The sequence below is a fragment of the Carcharodon carcharias genome, chromosome 17 (genome assembly GCF_017639515.1).
Source record: "Carcharodon carcharias isolate sCarCar2 chromosome 17, sCarCar2.pri, whole genome shotgun sequence".
Lineage (NCBI taxonomy): Eukaryota > Metazoa > Chordata > Chondrichthyes > Lamniformes > Lamnidae > Carcharodon > Carcharodon carcharias.
The window spans coordinates 86,541,031-86,553,931 of NC_054483.1; the positions used below are offsets into that span (position 1 = coordinate 86,541,031).

The following is a 12,901-nucleotide window of genomic DNA, read 5'->3' on the forward strand; positions in this document are numbered from 1 at the left end:
TTTCTTAATGATCAGTCGCTCCCTCTTTATGTTCCTTGTTTCCATGCTAATTACTTTATGCTTGCATTGAATTTAATGTGCCATTTTCTGTCCATTTTTTTTAAATTATCCATCCTTAGTTACTCTGAAAAGGTGGTGGTGAGACTTCTTAAAACAGTTTGATACAACTGAGCAGTGTTAGACCACTTCAGGGGACAGCAAAGAGTTGACCACGTTGGTGCAGGACTGGAGTCACTTACAGACCAGTTTGGGTACCCAGAATGGAAAAACATCCCCATAAAAACTGGGAAATAAGAGTACTGGTCCGAAATGTTTTTTCCCTTCTGGGTAAGGATGGCAGGTTTCCTTCCTTAAATGATGTTAGTGCTCCAGTTATGTTTTATGACAACCTGACAGCTTTGTGAATACTTCTACTGATACTAGTTTATTATTCTCAGATTTCCTTTTGGAACTGAATTCAACTTCTCAAACTGCCCTGATGTGATTTGAACTATTGTTCTCTATTATTAGTCCAAACCTCTGGATTGCTAGTCCAAAAGTATAGTCAGTACACTACTGCACCCATAGTGGCCTACTTGCACCATTCCTCATTACATTTGCTTGATACCATCGTCCAAGCCATTAATTGCATGGGGCCCATTGTCACAGTTTGACATTCTTGCTGATTGATCCAAAGGAGATTGTAGTGTTAATTTGTATTGAAAGAGAAAAATTGTTCATGCTCAAAAATTGAACAATCTCTGCACCTGAAAGGATAGGCCGAGGGCACCCTAATATTGGGCCTCAGGGCTCATTACCATCAACCTGACAAGCTGCAGCCACCAGTTCACTGGAGAAGAGGCTTTGAAGCGCAGATTGCCAGCAACAGCCCTCATGTAAATTCTTAAAGGGGACTGGGAGAAGGTGGAGGAGCTGCAGCATTCAAGAGAGGGAAGTAACCAGAAAAGGAGTGATCAGAGTGAAGGGCAGCAGTAGCTGGAAACAGGGATGTTAACGGGAATGTTAACATTGGCTGAGAATGGAATGGGTGGTGATGCTGGTGATCAGGGGGTTTGTGACCTGAGGGTGAAGTAAGTGGTGGTCAGCAATAGTCCGCAGATACGTTGTGCGCTCTAGAGGAGCATTTTTGCTCTGCCTGGATATATATTTGGGTCAATATTTTCAACAAACTTATCTGCAAAAATGCCTTTAAGGACTGCCTGCCCTAAATAGCCACAGTGGCTTGATGGGGCTGATAGAGCAAACCTACTCATAGATGTTTTGATATAGAATTAGCATATTGCAGAGTGAAGCAACTCAGTCTGTGCATCTCCCGGTGTATTATTGGTCCATTTTTATCTAGGCTGGATGATTATCTGTATCTGCTACATACTAATATGTAGAGACTCTCAAGAGATTTGTTTGTTCAAAGTGGCTCTATCAAACACAGTGGATCATATCATGTCCCACAATGAATTTCTAAGGGCCCTTCTGAAAGTCTTGTCAGAGTACTGCTGATCCATGTTGTATGATTTGCTTTCTTTCCACACTTTTGCAAAATGTGTTCTTTGGGATAAGCACCGTGTGCATCTTGCTGATGATCTGGATAACCTACCTTTCTGCTTTCATCACCTTGTGGTGTACCACAATGAGGAGAGCCAATATGAAACTCTGGGTCATAAAATCAAACTGCTGTGGAGCAAATTATAGTTCATACATTGTTACTGAAAGGTGTGCGCTGTTTTCGTGTTGTTCCCCTGCATCGCTAAAGACATCAGAAAATACAAAGGATAGAAGTCATGCTTCAGCTATGCAATGCCCTGGTTAGACTACACCTGGAGTACTGTGAGTAGTTCTGGGCACCACTCCTTAAGAAGGATATATTGGCCTTCGAGGGAGTACAGGGTCGGCACCAGATTGACACTTGAACTCCAGGTGTTAAGTTACGAGAAGTACTTATACAAACTAGGGTTGTATTCCTGGAATTTAGAAGGTTAAGAGATGATTCGATTGAAGTTTGCAAGATATTAAAAGAAACAAATGGAGTAGATAGAAACTATTTCTATCTACTAGAAACTATTTCTATCTAGATAGAAACTAGTTGGGGATCCTAGGACAAGGAGATATAGTGTAAAAATTAGAGCCAGACCTTACAAGAGTAGAATTAAGAAAGACTTCTACACGCTAAGGCTGGTGGGAATTTGGAACACACTTCTGCCAATGGCAACTAATGCTCACACAATAGTTAATTTTAAGCCAGAATTGATAGATTTTTGTTAATCAAAGGTGTTATGGGATATGAGGGAAAGGCAGCTATATATATATCATATAGAGTGAGGTTGTAGATCAGCATGATCTCATTGAATGGCAGAACAGGCTTGAGGGGCTGAATGGCCTATTCCTGAATGTTCCTAGAATCATTAAGTGGATAAATATCATACTGTACATTCGACCGTGCCTAAAGTGGTTCAGTTACACAGGACACTGTATCTATTTCTGCTGCTTTTTGCCACCAGCTAGCAATATCTTTCTGGAGATATAATTACTAGTTGAATCACTGAAATCTGATATTCCATTGTTAATTTATGATTCTTTCAAGCTTGCAGTTTTTGGGACATCATGTACTTCTATATGACACCATAAGAATCAGAATACTTAATAACCCTAAGGGTGATGCATTAAAACGATAATACTTATCTTGTTAAATGTCACATGCTGGATATTAAAATAATTCATGTCTACTCTTTGTCACCACATTGTTTTGTCAGATATTGGCTTGAGGATGTTATTGAAGGTGCCGCTTCCTACAACTTTGACTATAACTGAGACTGCAATTAACCTGACTTTTTATGTTGAAGTGGTTTTGAGTATGCATTCAATGAAAACAGGGCAGTGTAAGTGTGTTGTCAGATCTTAATCTGGCATGTGAGTGTATCCATGCCACGTGGTCTAAAATCCTTGCCTGGGACCACCTGGGAACTTTAAGATACTTGAGCACATAATCTAGGCTGACACTTGTGCATGGTACTGAGGGAGAGCTGCACCAGGGTGGGGGCCATCTTTCAGATGGGATGTTAAACCAATGCCCCTGGATGTAAAGATCTTAAAGCGCTATTTGAAGAACAGAAGCAATCTCCAACCATCCCCCCGCCCCGCACCCACCAAGAGCACTGGCCAATATTTATCCCTCAACCAACATCACCTTAAAAAGGTCATCTCATTATTACCTTAGAGCTGTTTGTGAGAGCTGTGTGCAAATTGGCTGTCATGTTTCCTACACAGCAACAGTGACCAAACTTCAGAAGTACTGCATTGGTTGAAATGTGCTTCATAATGTTTTGAGATAATGAAAGGCCCTATAATGCAAATTTGTTCCTTTTTCTTTAGATTGCGCAGCATTGCTAATGAGGGAATAGGTGCTGGCATCTAATTGGTCTTAAAAAAACATTGGAACTCTGTATGTGTCCAAACTCTCATGGCACATGATTTATTTTGCTCTCTGACACAGAGACTTGATGGATGTAGAGCTCTCAGTAAATTCTAGCCTGCTGACTATGTACGACATTTCACATATGCTAATTTAACACTAGTAACTGCATGGTAACTCATTTAATTGTTAATACAATGATTTTACTAGCTGGAGTAGTTGAGCACAGTTTGCTATTTGAAATCAAGGATATTTCTGCAAAATTGGGAAATATCAGTAGCACTACGACCATGTGAGGAGGGGTGAAATGACTCCTCTATTCTCCCACTCCAGGTTTGACTATAACAGGGGTTTTTGTGAATTTAGAGAGGATGTGCTTTGCCAATTCTGTAGGTATCCCACTATTTATGCTTTTAGGTTGTAAAGAATTAGTCAGATAGGTTTTCTTAGATTAAACAAGGAACAAGATAAGTCTGCTGAAACTATTTCCCAAATTCAAAAAAAACAATGTAAATTATAACCACCATGTATGCGTCACACATATTCATCTGGTCCCACACCCACGCACACGACAGTACAGATGGTAGAGTAAGAGGATAGGCTTATAGGATTTTTATTGTTCATGATAAATAAAACAGAGAAGTGCATGGTTAGCTGTTCCTTGGCTGATTATGATGCAGTGATTCCACATTGTGGCCATTTTGTTCAGTTGTCTTCCTGGGTGTTTTTTTCCCCCCAAAATGTCTCAGTTCACAGTAGATTTCTGTTCTTGATATGGTTACTTTGCAAAAATGAGTACAATACTTCAGAGATACAGAGGCAGAGAAAGCACACAGCATCACCCTATGTTCAGTACACCATTGTTTTTTGTCCTCTCCTGCTTCGTAAGGAGTCCTTAAAGTATTTTGCTGGTTGTATATTCCAGAGAAATTCTATCAATTCACGTCTGCTGAAGTTATTGTTTCAGAAAAGATAATTGCATTTTGATGTCTCATCTCAGGAATATTTGAAAAGTCTTAGGATAGTGTGAAGCCAACAGGTGAGGGGGTCTTTCACACAGGGGGTTGTGCATCTATTTTTTATCCCACTTGGTGGAATGCGAAATTGTGGGTATGGAGGATGCATGGGGGAATGGTTGATATGAAGGGCCATGAAGGAGGCATGAAAAATATAAGAGGAGGCATAGAGAGGGCATGGGAGATAGAAGGGGGCATGGGGTGGGGAGGAGGATGAGGGGAGTGAGGGCTTGAGTGAGGGCTTGAAGACCTAACAGTCACGATTACAACTGGGCTGATTTCTCAATAAACCAAGGCAGGCCTTCTAGCCTGCCTGCCTCACCAGCTGCCCACCTCCGTTGCTACCTCAGACCTACCTCTAGAGGTGGTGGGCCTAACTCCATCATGGCCCTGCCTCTCTGGAACAAAAATATGGCAGGCAGGGGCCTCCTTAATGGAGATGGGTTTGCAGAGTTCGGTGCTTTCCCAAACCCCGCTATCCATCTCCTTGAGGAAAATCTTGCAATGTATTTAGGACACCTTTTCCATATTTAAGGAGTCTCATGTCTGATTTGGTTGGGCTGGCTGGACATCCATTTAAATGTCTGTATGAATTGATCTGGCTGGGAAACGCATGACTGCTATTTGAAAATTGCACACCTGCCTTTGCAAAATAATTGTCTAATGTATCACTTTTCCAAAATTAAGTGAAATCTTTTGAGAGAGCAATCAGCATTTTAGCAATGTCTCCAGTCGCAAATGTTAGCTTGTGATTAACAATCCATAAAACTAATGGAGCATTTACAATTGTGTTGTATTGTGCAGATGACCATGTGTCTGTTTTTCTGTGTCTTGTGATGAATTGTTTCTGCCACTCTCCAAAGTACATCAGATGTTAATTTGGCTGGAGTTGCAGCTAAAAGCATAAATATGTACTGACAGATATGTTTAAAAAAATTATGACTTATTTATTAATATCTGATGATCATTATGGAGACAGTAACCGTTCCCATAAAGTTCAATGTGTAAGGGACATTTTCACAGGAGCTGTAGGGGCAATAAACCTCGTGACTTAAATATGTTTTTGCATTAATCACTCGGTCCCATTTTATGATAACAGCAGCGGTACTCCCCCTCTTCATTTATAAGATAGTTACCCACTTCTTTTGAAATCCTCCCTCCAACCATAAGATGCTATCTTCTGATCAAGGAGTTACTGATGCTTTTCCTGTAACCGAGTACTAGAAAGTGCCTATTGAGCAAAAAGTGATGTGCATCTTTGTTTCTTTTCCATTGTTTGGAAAAGCTCTTCTGCCAATGACCTAGTAAAGTTCTGAAATTCTTCATATGGGATTGTCTTTTTCCCCCATAATGTAACAGTGTAGTACAATTACAGAATTTTCTGCCAGGCTGCCTGTGAATTATTTTTAATATGTTTCCTCCAAGCAAAAGAAAATGAAGCTTTCAACAAATTTTGCATTAATAAATATTCAGTTTCCATTGACATTAGCATTCTTTGTGACCTTCTTTTCATTAAATTGTGACCACTTTCTGGATAACTTTTCTATCTTTCGGTAATTTTCTCTAAATTTCAATTGGTTTCTGACTACACTATTCGTTCTAGCTTTAAGAGTAGAATAGTCTGGGCTATGGACTTCCCTGTAGCTGTCATCAATCCTGCTTCATAATTGGGGAGAATAAGGTACAGTTCAGCAGAGTGAGTTAGTCTGTGTCAACTTGTCTCTCATGCAGAGATAGAATTCCTGGAGCTGTCACCTCATAGTTAGCAAATCAAGTTTACAGGAGTAACATATCTATTCAAATATGTAATTCTTTTTTCCCTTTTTGGGTATTTGACTACATCAGCTATACATAACATACAAAATTACCCAAGGCTCAAAATCCAAATTTTGTAAATAAATAGTGCAATTTGAATGAAGCATCCAAAAGGCAGCAGTGGCAGATCAGTAAGCAACAAAGTACCATGAACAATTACTTACTGTTTATGACTCCATTTTATTAAAAGGTCAAATATTTGAGTATCCAACCAGGGGGAAGGTTGAATACTATAAATTAGTATTCTTTGCAGGCTTAGCATCCTGACATTACCCAATGGCCTAGCCAAGAGCTGATGGAACATAGGATTGTGAGTTAGAGAGACAGAGAGCACTGGAAACCCATGACCTTCTGGTTAGGAGTCAACCATATCTACCACTTAAGCTGTGAGCTGTTCCCCTCTATCAACATTTGCAGACTTCTGCTAATTTTTCCAGTTGATTGTGCGCTTGATCTAGACCCACATCCGGGCTATTTCTGAAAATACTACTTGCTTTCTGTGTGCCAAAACAATTACAGCTGTGCAGTTTGTTAGATGGGGTAAACATTAATTACAAATGGGTATTGTGGGACTTGCTAATCTGCTTGTCCAAACTGATGTTTGTCTTAGCAGGGGTTGAACTTCATAGACCTTAATCCTTTGAGAATTTCTGGGGTATTTCTGCTTCAAAATAATAAAAATAGATTAATACTAATAAATATTTCTAGTTTTAGTTTCTAGCTCTATTTTATTGTACTCAATGTTAGAACTTAAGACAAATTTATTTTTGCAGAACTAAAGAGTATCATTTGACTGCTGGCAAAATACCCCCACTCTAGGCTTAGCAGAACAAAAATAAAACAGAACTGTTACATCTTTTAATGAACAGAGTTAACTCAAAACTGTGCCCATGAAGTTCAGCAGAAGTTCAGCAGTGTAACAGTTAATATCATTTAATTTCATTCATAATTGTTGAGTAGCAGTACTCTGATAGGTCACTGGCCCAATATTAACAAATCAGAAGGCACTGGGTGATTGAATCTTTTGTCAAAATATCAACCACCAAATATATCAGTGATTAATTTTTCATCTTTAACGTATTTTTATTGTGTAAGTGCATTTCACATTTGGCTGTCATAGTAGAAACCCCATTGTGTTTTGATGGGTTTTTTTGGGGCCGGGGTCGGGGTGGAGTAGATAGAATCCTAAAGAACTGATTATAAATCCTGTAGTTTTTTTAAGGGTTACATCATAGCACAAGCTGTAAAGCATGCTTTAATGTTACTTCAGTAGGGGATGGTGCTCGCCTATATAAATCTACATCTGTCACTCGCATGAGTAGTAGGACAGTGATTTGGGTTTCTGTGGAATTAATGAAATTAAACCATCACGTTAGTTCTCTTTCTTCTGTTCCAGTGATGTAGATGTGCTTGGACTCTTCACTGTCTGATGTACTTCCCATACATTTATCATCCACAGCTCATGATTAATAGGGTACCTACAATGCTAAATAGCACCTACCGGTACTTCTACCTGAGCTGCTGTTTCCTCATTTGAATAGGTGAGGAACCAAAGTCAGCAGAGCAATTTTTGCTAGATTTCATCACTCAAAATTCAGTTGGAATTTCTTCTAAATTCCTCAGCTGCCCTGAGGCTAAGGCTCAATGCTGATACAGAGATTAATCCCAAAAGAGCCCGTATTTCTCAGCAGAGAAATTAAAGCTTGCCAGTTTTCCTTTCACCTGTCCTTCTGACAGCTCTGTCAGTAATGATGTGCCATATACATGGCATAATCCCCATCCTATGGTAAAGAATAATTTATTAAGAAATTAAGGGGCTTAGCTCCTCTGTCGGGTTGGTCTTCAAAAGTTGGCTGATAGTGGTGACAGCATGATTATCAATGAAAAATTATTTAACAGTACCTTGGGGCTTTTTTAGACAAAGCCTAATAAGTCACATGGGTAGATATCAATCAAATTTATCCCCTTTAGATTTTGTAAATATTCCCTGAAGTTAAAGCAAATTACGTTGATTATATGGCTCCTCTGCATGCAGTTCAGAGTGACTGTGGGGCACGGTCCTAGTTTAGGGAGAAGCATATTTTTAGAAGCTCTCAGGCAGCGTGATATGTTTGCTAATAAAGCTGACACAGTTTCTCCCTTGCTTCAGGAATCTTAGTCAGGCCAAAAGGAGGTGCAACAATTTTTTTTCAAACAATCCTTCACTAGTATGTGGGATTATTGATTGAGTTTAAATGCTAGCATAGCAATAAAGATGTTATAATTTACACCTAAGATTAATATGAGAATAGCTTCAAATTCTTAAAGGAGCAGCATGTGATTTTTTTTGATTGTTCCAAACATGGAGCTATTTATTTCTGTTTGTATTATTTAACCCAATGAAGGATTAGTTAGCATTTTCAGCAAAGAATTTGTAAGGTTTCTTTAATCATGCAAATGAAGAAACATGAGCAATATTGCTTTTTAACCTTTAGCATTGAATGTTTACAGGAAATTGTTTATTCAGAAGCTAAACTAAATCGTCAAAATTAATATATTTACAAAATTGCTAATGAAAGTCAGCACTCAATGAGTTAACTAATGTGAAGTTTAAGGTGACCAGAAATAATATTTAATGAATCAAGAATGTCAAAGATACTTCATTTAATCATGAGCGTAACCCTGGTAAACCAACAAAACATTTTTTTCAAAACACATATCTCACTAAGGAGTTTGACTTTGTTTTTATGAGCAAAGATTAATGAATAATTAATCCATTCAACCTGGACCTCCCTCAAAAATTTGATTTCATGTAAACTACAGAATGGATACATGTTTATTTTTTTCAGTTTGTTATTGGACAGTAGGTCATAGCAACCATATTAATGCTTTGTAGTATTCAATGGATTTTGAAGGTGAAGAAAGATGGAAATGATTTCTGCAATAGAACAGCTATAGTTTCCTTTCCAAATCAGGTGATGAATTCAGTAAAGTGGGCTTACTGTTAAGCACAAAACCCAGGAGCTTCTCATAATTCACCAGCTTGCCCAGATAACCAAAACATGGTCATCTTATTACAGCTCAGGAATGCTACAATAGGTACTCATCGCCCTTGCTTTCCTTTCAGACCTCACTAAAAAGGAAATAAAATAAGCAATCACTCATATTTCAGATTAATGTAACGAGCCAATATCACATTTTATGGTCTGTTTTTCTTGTATAAATATTTGCAATTAAAGGAAGTTATTCTAGCAACACAAAATGCTGAAATGACTGTCAGTTTTTCACAGCATTATGACAGAATATTTAACTCTTGCTCATTGCTTATTTTGCTCTTTGTGTAGTCAGAGGTTTGATCTTAGGGCTGACTGACACTTGAGCCTGAGAGACTTAGGGAGTCTCCATCAGTTCTTGGCCACACAACCTTATATGAATAGAACGTAATACCTGAGCGGAGGAAAAAGTGGCATAGCAGGCCCAAGATGAAAGAAGTATAAAAACAAAAAACTGCGGATGCTGGAAATCCAAAACAAAAACAGAAATACCTGGAAAAACTCAGCAGGTCTGGCAGCATCGGCGGAAAAGAACAAAGTTGACGTTTCAAGTCCTCATGACCCTTGAACAGAACTAAGTTAAAATAGAAATGAAAGAAGTATATCCACCAGTGGCATATAGAGATAAATAAATGTTCAAGAAACCAAAAGAATAAAACATACAATTAATTCTAGATTTGTTGACTACATGGCCTCTGTGGACTGATTTATGTTGCGGTTAAGGAACTAAGCCATGTATAGTTAATCCATGCAAATCAGAAGTTCCCAAGTTTGATTTTCAGTCTTTCCTAAGTTAGCTGATCTCTTTCAGAGCAGTGCGTGGGAGCTACAGTTGGCATGTCAAAAAAAAGAATCATCCAGTGTTCCCATTTCCAATCAATGTCCAGTGATTCCACTTAGAATTAGGCTTGCCTGTGATGTGCGATATGTGTGGAGGCACTCTATGGCCCAGATTTTCTGGCCCTGTCATGGTGGGTGGGCCTGGAAAATCCTGCCCTATGGGGGAAGTCCTTCGTTGTCAGGCATTCAGTACCTCGTTGACACCTGACAATGGGAATGACTGAAATCCGTCCCTCTCCCCTTCCTTCTGACACCTCTACCCTGCCAGCCATTGACCCCTCCTCACAACCCCCATCCTACTCTCACTAATCCTGGGCTTCTGGTGGGTGCATTGCCGGCAGCTACCACTGCTCCCCCGGTGGCACTGAGGACAATGAGGAGCTGCCAGCGTCTGATTGGATTTCTGCCATTGGGGTCCTTGATCCTGGCGAAGGCCCTGCACTGGCTACTTAAATACCTGGCTGGCACTTAATATGGTGTGTCTTCCCCAAATGAGGTGATGCAAGGTTCTCGCCGGTGTGTGAGATTCCTTTCTGCTGGAGCAAATTCCATCCAGCGACTGAGAACATTGGGCATTGAGTCCTGTAGGTTTTCTTCCATGTGGGGAAGGATTTAACCTCTGTTCACATGTTCCCATGACAGCACAGCCAAGATCAGGAAGTTGGCATGTGAGAAATTATTGTCACGAACCCTCTGCTGCGATACCATGCTGCAGTGGTACCAGGCCTTGAATGTGTTGTTCTCTCTGTCTTGTCAGTTTTATTTTTGTATTCTTTCTGGCAATTTCTAACCCCTTCTGTGGTTCACGCACGTGGATGGCTTATTGTGGTTCTGACTTGGAGCAGTTTCAACATTGCTAAGCTCTGTATGTGAATCATGTGCCATTGGCCACCTGTGCCTCGAACAACAATTGCCAGGCACAAGCATTAGCTCATATTATACAACGCTAAGGCCACCTTTAGAAACAACAGTCCAATGGACCAGTATTTTACTATGGAAATAGTTAGGACTCATTTGTGAGCAATCTGCCAGGCTGGTACAAGATGTCTGGCATATGTCATTTGTTCTGGAGATTTGCTCTAGGTGGCCTTCGGTGAAGTGATTTCTTGTATTTCTTTTTATAATTGTTACCAAACAAATTTGTATCAACAGTGGAAAAAGTACAGCCAAATTTGGATAACAGTCATACTCATAACAATTTGGCCTCGCCCTCAAATTATGTTTCTGGATCTGTTCCGGGCAGTTTTTCAGAGCTACTCTACGCTCCAGTTGTATTTACACAGACTGCGCATTTTATTTCAAGGGCTTGGTAAAGTTCCAAGCTTACTACCCTAGTTGGTCTAAAATCCAAAGGAACCTGGAGCTGGTTCCTGGCACCAGGAAAGTAGTTCTTTCCGATGATATATTCTCATTAAGGCAAAAGGACAGATTCCCACACTCACTGTAAAGCAAGTCACAATTTTAATGCATTCAAAAACTGGCTTTTTAACAAATCCCTTTTAAGTAATCATTGTAAACAAAATCTGTTTGCCTAAAGAAAGCCTACTCGCAGTCATTTGGTATCAGAACTACATGTGCTAATGAACCAAAAGCTGTTAATGTGGTTTCTTCAGTTAAATTGATTCATGAATTTTGAAGAGAACATTATCTAATGAATTTACTCTGAATAGAAAGCAATTAGAGGGACATACCATTCTGCTTAACCCCAAAGACACCCTAGTGCCACAAATTAAGTACATTTTGAAAACAGATTCATAAAAACTGAAATAGATTTGCTGTCTTGTGACCTCTACTAATCCTTGTAAATTAATGAACAAAAAAGTTAATTCCTAAGCTGACCCTTTTCTAATAACACATGGATTATACTGAGTTATAGTACATTTAGGGTCATAATATTAATCAGATTGTTCCAGTAAAGTTATTATGTTTTCTGATAGACAGGCAGTACTTGGTTTTAGAGTCGAAATACTGTACCATTTGAAATATCTACTTAAACGTTATTCAAGTTCCTGCTGTAAATGCACAATCCATCACCCTGCCTTTAATGAAACACTATTCATATCAACTGTGATGTACTGCTTGGTAAGTGCAGTAGCATTGTTCAATGCTGTAAAGTTAGTAGCTGTTGAAGAGTAATAAAGTACTGACATATTATAACAGTACAGTATTAATATAGAATTTTAACTGAATGTGCAGTGTTGATGTGAAGGAAATTGTAAAACATATAAGGATGACATGTACTTTAATGCCATTTCTATGCAAAAATAATTTACGGAATAAATTCAAGTTCTCTCACATACCTGGAAAGTGGTTTTTACGTGATGTGTGTAAGAACGTTTTTACCAGAACTAGTTCTAGATGCTTTCTTATATAGTTTCCTACATTATAACAGTGACTACACAGAAGTATTTAATTGGTTGTAAAGAGCTTTGGGATGTCCTGAGGTCATGAAAGGTGCTGTGTAAAAGCAAATCATTTTTTTTCTCCTCCCAACCCCATATACTCTGGTTTCCCTCGCTCATAGAATAAACTGTGGATTTTATAAATGCCCAGTTTCGACCCTCTGTGGATTCACAAAGTTCCCTTTGTCTTGTGCCAATATGTTTATCTTGAGTTTTGCAATGATTTTTTAAAAGGATTTTAGTCTTTCATATCTTGATTACTGTATTTAATGTGTATATAGTAAAATCTGTTCTGTTGCGTGACCGGTTATCATCACGGATGCAAAGACTGTTATCATGCAGAGACATTATTCAATTGCAGCAGTTCAAAATGTTTGAAGTTGAACAATG

General features: G+C 38.9%; 1 protein-coding gene across 2 annotated transcripts in view; it reads left to right on the forward strand.

The window, feature by feature from the left end:
* Positions 1-12,901, forward strand: part of mgmt (O-6-methylguanine-DNA methyltransferase) — a 476,635-nt gene that overhangs the window by 410,820 nt on the left and 52,914 nt on the right. The window lies entirely within an intron of this gene.